The following is an 8857-nucleotide window of genomic DNA, read 5'->3' on the forward strand; positions in this document are numbered from 1 at the left end:
TTTTATAATATACCATGAGCAGATAAAATATTTAAAGCCATGAGTTTGAAGGAATGTAGAGAAAAGAAGGAATATGAGAAATTTAAAGAGAGGTAAGGAAGGAAGAACTATTGTGATTAAAGTATAATCTCCCAAGTTAAAAAAAAAAGAGATTAAGAAAAAGAATTTAACAATGACTTCATGAAATTCTTAGGCAAATGGATGGAACTAGAAGCCCTCAAATATTCCATAGTACCACACTGATCAGTAATAAAGCTAGAAATCAGATTATTTTCTGAAATTACCTATCTCGTGTGGCATTGATTGTTTTTTAGCATCATAAACATAGGTTAGTACAAGTCTTTATGTGTAAGTGTATATAGAGTAAGATATTGTTATCTCTCAATTTTGTGGCTTTACTTACATATCTGATGATTTGATTTGTTTGAGCTTATAAAATTACTGTTTCCTGTGTTTGAGAATATAATAAATAAACATTTATCCACAATCTAGCAGTTTAGTTTTAACATTCAAAGATACAACTTTAATCAATACAACCAAATAAAAAAATTAACAGGTTATGAAATCTGACATGGTATCAGTCAGGAGCTATGCCCTGCCTATTGAAAATAACAACTGATTGGGAGTTAACATTTCTATAATGGAAATGCTGGGTGAATCATTGTTGCAAGTTATTAGTTAGATAACAATGATTAAAATTCTATGTCTGGGTTGAGTACAAATTCAACTTTTCCAATTATTTTCCGTTTTTGATCGTAGAATCTCTAAATTCAGAACCCACCAATGTAAAGAAAGAGGAAGAGGCAAGGTAGTTAGTGGATGCATTAACCAAAGCTAAGGAGGTATGAAAAAGTCTTATGGAAACCCATTAGTCACTAAGCCAATTTGAAAATATACTCTTTACTAAAAGGATACAAAGGGTCAAATGTCATTACCTGCATGGGGAAATAATGTCACTCCCAGAAGATATGGATTATTAAATGAAAACTGCATTGTAAAGCAAGGAATACCACTATATGAATTATTGATCAAGGTGGTTCCTGAGGTCTCCAAAAAACACTACCTATTGCCATTCCCCTTGTTTATTCAGCATAACCACATGATAAGACGTTATTGCTAAAGATATCACACACTTCGTTTGCAGGACATAGATCAATGGTTCTCAACCTGTAGGTTGCGACCTCACAACCCCTGGGGGAGGGAGACAAATTACTTTTTCCATATGAAGTAGCAACAAAAATAATTTTATAGTTGAAGGTCACCACAACATAAGGAACTGTATTAGAGGGTTGCAGCATTAGGAAGGGTGAGAATCACTGACACTGAGAAATCAATATCAAACCAACCAGAAAATTTCCTCCCAATTAGGTAGCATTCATAGCACTTGAATGTGCTATGAAGACCATTGAATATGAAAAATTATCAATGGGATTATCTGGCACTTGACCCTGCATGGTGTTATACTAACCTGAAAAACAAGATGTGCCCAGTATGCAATAGTAGCATTGTTGTTATAAGGTAACTAAACTGCTTTCTAATTGGATATGAGTCCTACTCTGTGGAAATAATGCCATGCCTGGTAATCTGATCAACCCCATGGTTGGGGAATATTATAGGCCCCAGTGTGTAACCTACCATTGTTGTTTGCTGAATGTTCACATTATCACATTGTTTTATAAATATTCACTTTTATTCTTGTAGACCTGGACTGATTTTTACAATAGTTGAAGATGTGTTTTTATGTCCTGGAGAGATGCATAAATGTTCAGGGTGGTTTAAAAAAAAGTCTGTGTGCTGAGCCCTAAATGGGAGGCTTTTATCAAACTCACTCTCACAAGGCTCAGTAGTCACTGAAGAAGAGGAAGATAGAGGAATGTAAAAGCTGAAGAAGTGCTGTGAAATACAAAATGCAAAGTTCTAGCTTTCCCATGGCACAAGATGTGTATCAGGTAACTGACAGCTTCTGAAAGAAGGAGACTCTTGAGGGTGTTTCCACGTGTAGGTTTCTCCAGCTCCGAGGGATGGAGCCACACCCATTCTATATGAGCATCACTAATTGGACTTAGTGTGTAATCAAAAAGCAAAAAAGGAGAAGAGGAGCAGAAGAAAAAATTGATAGGTAATGTTGAGGGGCATGGGAGGAATTTGCAGGGGGAAATAGGAACGTGGATATGATATATTATTGTATACATGTACGATACTCTTAAGAATAAAGAGTTTTTAATTAGGTATTTTCTTTATTTACATTTCAAATGTTATCACCTTTCCTGATTTCCCCTCTGAAAACCCACTATCCCATCCCCCTTCCCCTGCTCACCAACCCACCCACACCTGCTTCCCTGTCCTGGCATTCCCCTACACTGGGGCATCAATCCTTCTCAAGACCAAGGGCCCCTCCTCCCATTGATGTCCAACAAGGCCATCCTCTGTTACATATGCACCTAGAAACATGGGTCCCTCCATGTGTACTCTTTGGTTAATGGTTTAGTCCCTGGGAACACTGAGGGTATTGGTTGGTTCATATTGTTGTTCCTCCTATAGGGCTGCAAGCTCCTTCAGCTCCTTTGGTCCTTTCTCTAGCTCCTCCATTGGGGACCCTGTGCTCAGTCCAATGGTTGACTTAGAGCATCCAGGTCTGTGTTTGCCAGGCACTGGCAGAGACTCTCAGGAGACAGCTATATCAGTCTCCTGTCAGCAAGCACTTGTTGGCATCCACAATGGTGTCTGGTTTGGTAACTAAATATGGTCCCCAGGTGGGGTAGTCTCTTGATGGCCTTTCCTTCTTGGATGTATTTGCTTCTTTTTGTACTACAGCTTTCAGTTGTGCTGTCAAGCTGCTAATGTGTGCTCTTCCAGTTTCTTTTTGGAGGCAATTAGAGGTATGAGTTTTCCTCTTAGTACTGCTTTCATTGTGTCCCATACGTTTTGGTATGATGAGTCTTCATTTTCATTAAACTCTAAAAAGTCTTTAATTTCTTTCTGTATTTCTACATTGACCAAGTTATCATTGAGTAGAGTGTTGTTTAGCTTCCATGTATATGTGGGCTTTCTGTTGTTTTTGTTGCTATTAAAAACCAGCCTTAATCTGTGGTGATCTTAGAAGAAGCATGGGATTATTTCAATCTTCTTATATCTGTCCAAGTCTGTTTTGTGACTGGTTATATGGTCAATTCTGGAGAAGGTATCATGAGGTTCTTTTGATTTAGGATGAAATTTTCTATAGATATATGTTAAATCCATTTGGTCCATAACTTCTGTTAGTTTCACTGTGTCTCTCTTTAGTTTCTGTTTCCATGATCTGTTCATTGATGAGAGTGGAGTGTTGAAGTCTCCCACAATTATTGTGTGAGGTTCAATGTGTGTTTTTAGCTTTAGTAAAGTTTCTTTTATGAATGTGGATTCCCTTGAATTTGGAGCATAGATGCACATAATTGAGAGTTCTTTTTTTTTACTTTTTAATATTTTTTATTACGTATTTTCCTCAATTACATTTCCAATGCTATCCCAAAAGTCCCACATACCCTCCCCCCCACTTCCCTACCCACCCATTCCCATTTTTTTGGCCCTGGCGTTCCCCTGTACTGGGGCATATAAAGTTTGTGTGTCCAATGGGACTCTCTTTCCAGTAATGGCCGACTAGGCCACCTTTGATACATATGCAGCTAGAGTCAAGAGCTCCGAGGTACTGGTTAGTTCATAATGTTGTTCCACCTATAGGGTTGCAGATCCCTTTAGCTCCTTGGGTACTTTTTCTAGCTCCTCCATTGGGAGCCCTGTGATCCATCCACTAGCTGACTGTGAGCATCCACTTCTGTGTTTGCTAGGCCCCGGCATAGTCTCACAAGAGACAGCTATATCTGGGTCCTTTCAGCAAAATCTTGCTAGTTTATGCAATGGTGTTAGCGTTTGGAAGCTGATTATGGGGTGGATCCCTGGATATGGCAGTCTCTAGATGGTCCGTCCTTTTGTCACAGCTCCAAACTTTGTCTCTGTAACTCCTTCCATGGGTGTTTTGTTCCCAATTCTAAGAAGGGGCACAGTGCACACACTTTGGTCTTCATTCTTCTTGAGTTTCATGCGTTTAGCAAATTGTATCTTATATCTTGGGTATCCTAAGTTTTGGGCTAATATCCACTTATCAGTGAGTACATATCCTGTGAGTTCCTTTGTGATTGTGTTACCTCACTCAGGATGATGCCCTCCAGGTCCATCCATTTGGCTATGAATTTCATAAATTCATTCTTTTTAATAGCTGAGTAGTACTCCATTGTGTAAATGTACCACATTTTCTGCATCCATTCCTCTGTTGAGGGGCATCTGGGTTCTTTCCAGCTTCTGGCTATTATGAATAAGGCTGCTATGAACATAGTGGAGCGTGTGTCCTTCTTCTTGTTGTTAGAGTTTTCCTTTGATGAGTATGAAGTGTCCTTCCTTGTCTTTTTTGATGATTTTTGGTTGAAAGTCAATTTTATCTGATATTAGAATGACTACTCGAGCTTGTTTCTTGGGAACATTTGCTTGGAAAATTATTTTCCAGCCCTTTACTGTGAGGTAGTGTTTGTCTTTGACACTGAAATATGTTTCCAGTATGCAGTAAAATACTGGGTCCTGTTTATGAATCCAGTCTGTTAATCTATGTCTTTTTCTTGGGAAATTGAGTACATTGATGTTAAGATATATTAAAGAATAGTGATTGTTGCTTCCTGTTATTTTTGATGTTATTTTTATGTTTGTGTGGTTATCATTTTCTGGGTTTGTTGAAAGAAGAGTATTTTCTTGCTTTTCAAGGGTATAGTTTCCCTCCTTGTGTTGGTGTTTTCCATCTATTATCCTTTGTAGAGCTGGATTTGTGGAAAGACATTGTGTAAATTTGGTTTTGTCATGGAATATTTTGGTTCCTCCATCTATGGTAATTGAGAGTTTTGCTGAGTATAGTAGCCTGGGCTGGCGTTTGTGTTCTCTTAGGGTCTGTATGATATCTGCCCAGACTCTTCTAGTTTTCATGGTCTCTGGTGAGAAATCTGGTGTAATTCTGATAGGTCTGCTTTTATATGTTACTTGACTTTTTTCCCTTACTGCTTTTAATATTCTTTCTTTGTTTACTGCATTTGGTGTTTTGATTATCATGTGATGGGAGGAATTTCTTTTCTGATGCAGTCTATTTGGAGTTCTGTAGGCTTCTTGTATGTTCATGGGCATCTCTTTCTTTAGGTTAGGGAAATTTTATTCTATAATTTTGTTAAAGATATTTATTGGCCCTTTAATTTGGGAATCTTCACTCTCGTCTATACCTATTATCCTTAGGTTTGGTCTTCTCGTTATGTCCTGGATTTCCTGGATGTTTTGGGTCAGAAGCTTTTTGCATTTTGCATTTTCATTGACTGTTGTTTCGATGTTTTTATGGTATCTTCTGCACCTGAGATTCTCTCTTCCATCTCTTGTATTCTGTTGCTGATGCTCGAATGTATTGTTCCTGATTTCTTTCCTATGGCTCCTATCTCCAGAGTTGTCTCCCTTTGTGTTTTCTTCATTGTTTCTACTTCCATTTTTAGATCTTTGATGGTTTTGTTCATTCCTTCACCTGTTTGGTAGTGTTTTCCTGTAATTATTTTAAGGGATTTTTGTGTTTCCTCTTTAAGGTATTCTACCTGTTTACCTGTATTCTCTTGTATTTCTTTAAAGGAATTATTTATGTTCTTCTTAAAGTCCTCTGTCATCATGAGATATGATTTTAAATCACATTTTGCTTTTCTGATGTGTTGGAGCAACCAGGCTTGCTGTGGCGGGAGAACTGGGTTCTGGTGATGCCAAGAAGCCTTGGTTTCTGTTGCTTATGTTCTTGCATTTGCCTTTTGCCATCTGGTTATCTCTGGTGTTAACTGGTCTTGCTGTCTCTGACTGTGGCTTGTCCCTCCTGGATACCTCTGTGTCAGTACTCCTGGGAGACCAATTCTCTCCTGGAAGAATTTAGGTATAGAGAGCTGTGATACAGGGTCAGCTCTGGAGTACAGACAGAAATCAGAAGGATCCTGTCCCCAGCTGATCCTTGGTTCCTTTGTCCTAATAGCTCTGGGAGGGCCCCTCCTTTGCCAGGAATTTGAAGAGATGTGGTGGTCTTACCTCCACTCACAGGCTTATCTACACTCCTAGGAAACCAGCTCTCTCCTGGCAGTATTTGTGTATGTAGCTCTATGGCACAGGATCAGCTCCAGGCACAGAGAGAAACCAGAAGGCTTCTATCCCAGGCAGCTCCTCAATTCCTATGTCATGAGGGTTCCACTGGGTTCCTCTGAGTGGCAGTGGTGGTCCTACCTGAGCTCACTGGCCTGTCTGCACTCCTGGGAGTCTCGCTCTCTCCCAGCTCCACCTGGGTATGGAACCCTGTGGCAGAGGACTGGCTCCAAGCACCGAATAAAAATTATTTTAAGAAAAAAAGATCAACACCAAAATAAGTACATGATAATCAAATGTCAACTCTTAGGTTGATAGATTTTTCTAGAGTTTTTAAAGATTAAAAGCACATACATTTGTGTGCCAGTCGTGAAAACTGAAATTGTTTCTGCAGAGCATTATGACACAATTTTATTTCCAAATAAGAATCTTACTTTAGATTTTAGTATTGTAATTCTTGCAATGATCTCTGTGTGTTGGGCAAAGATTTAAAACCCTAGTGTAAATAATATTTTTGATAGATAAACTAGTTGCATCAACCTTCTATTGTGTACAGTTTCTACTCATAACATTGAACATAACAGTCAGTGTAGCCTTACTTCTATATACTTTAAGGGAAATTATGGATCATTTATGAGATTGGCAAGTATTAGGAAATGAATGTAACCCAGGAATTATGTTCCACAAAGATAAACACTTTCTTTAATATATTTTCCCTTCAGAGTTGAAAACAGATTATCTTCTCTCTGCAATCTGCTAAGCCACCAGTTCCTATTTGTCTATCTATACTGGAAATATTCTACATTTAGAAATGGATTTTATTTCTTTTTTGTTTCAAGACACTAAATTAATGTTTTATCAAATCCTTAGAGACTATTTATGAACAGTGGAAATTGGGGGAGGACATAAGAAAAACTATGAAAGCAATTAACTCATGAAAACTGAATATTCACAAATGTCACACTGAAAATATTAGTGATTGCTAAACCATAAAGGATCAGAGAGAGTTGTGAGCAGGGATGAAACAAGTTTCTGTACTTCAAAATGTTAGACAGCTGTCAGTCTTTCAGATATCTTTTCAATTAGCAAAGACTTCATGAGGGAACTCTCCTGAGTCAGTCATGTGATCAACCCATAAAGATTAGAAATGTATATATTAGTAACTAGGTTCTAACATGTGCCAAGGAATTAAAAATTCACTTCTATTAAAGCTAAACTGCCAACTTCAGTGATTTTAATATCATTGAGTCCATCTCCTAGTAACTTCATATTCAATGGGAATCTATCATAAGAGCATGAGTCTCTTAGTGCTTGGAAGACAAATAGAGTGATATTCCTTTTACCAGGAGAACTACCAGAAGACTGAGAAGGTGAAAACTTGAGAGAAATCAATTCTGAATAAAATACTTTGAAATGAATATGATGTAGAAGGTGTTCCAAGGTAAAGAGGCATTACATGAGGCCCATCGCTGAGTTTTCTGTCATCCTGTCTGAAACACCACAGACTCATCCCAACAAAATCAACTTATTTTAATATGTAACTACTCTGAGTTTTCCTTTGGGATTTTTCTGTCCAATTTTTTAAAATGAGATTTTGAAGTTGTGAGTTTCCATATGGGGTTTTCATGCATATTTCATGTTGGCTAATTCGCCCCTCTCCTGCTCCCCTCATCTCTCACTAACCTCTTCCCTGCTGCATCTTCTCCCCCCCCCAGCATTTTCCCCTTCCACCTCAGTGTCTTCTCTTCACCTCTGCCTGACAACTTCATTTTTTTTCCAGTCACATGTACATCTTTCTATTTTCCTAGCATGTTTATGACCACCTGAACATACATATTTGAGAGCTAACTATGAAACAGAGCATATGGTATTTGTTTTTCTGAGTCTGTGTTACCTCCCTTTGTGTAATGGTTTCAGGGCCATCAGTTGCCTCAGCAGGTAAAGGCGTTTACTGCACAGGGTGGATGGCCTGAGTCCAACCCCAAAACATACATAAGGTTGAAGGAAGAGAACAAACTCCAAATGGTTGTCCTGCCACTATTTTCAGATTCATGTGACACACAGTCCCCCCAGTAGTAATAAGAAATTACATATAAATATAATGCTTTCTAGTTCTATTTTCCGGAATTTTTTTGTAATTTCTTTTTTTCTTTATGACTTAGTGAAGTCCCATTGTGTATGTGGACTATATGCTCATTAATTTATCTGTTAATGAATATCTACATTGATTGGCCACAGTAGTACTGAACGTGAATCATCTCTGGAGTAGGATGCAGAAGTCCTTTGGGTGTGTGCCCGGGAAGGATATGGTTGACTCGTTTGGTAGTTTTATTTTTAGTTTTTTGAGACCCCTCCACACTGATTTCCATAATGGCTGTACCAGCTGACTCTGCCACCAGCAGTGAAGAAAGATTTCTACTCCTCCACATCCTCGCCAGCTTCTGTAGCTGTCTGCTCTTGATGATATGCATTCTAACAGGGGTGAGAAGAAATCTCAAAGTAATTGGAAACTGTGTATCCATTGTGATTAAAGATATCAAAGACTTTTTAAAAATATTTATTAGTCACTCACGTTTTTTCTTTTGAGAATTGTATATTCAGGTAAGTGGCCCATTTATTGACAGACAACTTTTTTTCAGTGTTTAGTTTTTAAGTTCTAAATATTAACTTGTCTGAAGTACAAGAA

Source organism: Mus caroli, unplaced genomic scaffold (assembly GCF_978045245.1).
Source record: "Mus caroli unplaced genomic scaffold, Mus_caroli_1 scaffold_19, whole genome shotgun sequence".
NCBI classification, from domain to species: domain Eukaryota; kingdom Metazoa; phylum Chordata; class Mammalia; order Rodentia; family Muridae; genus Mus; species Mus caroli.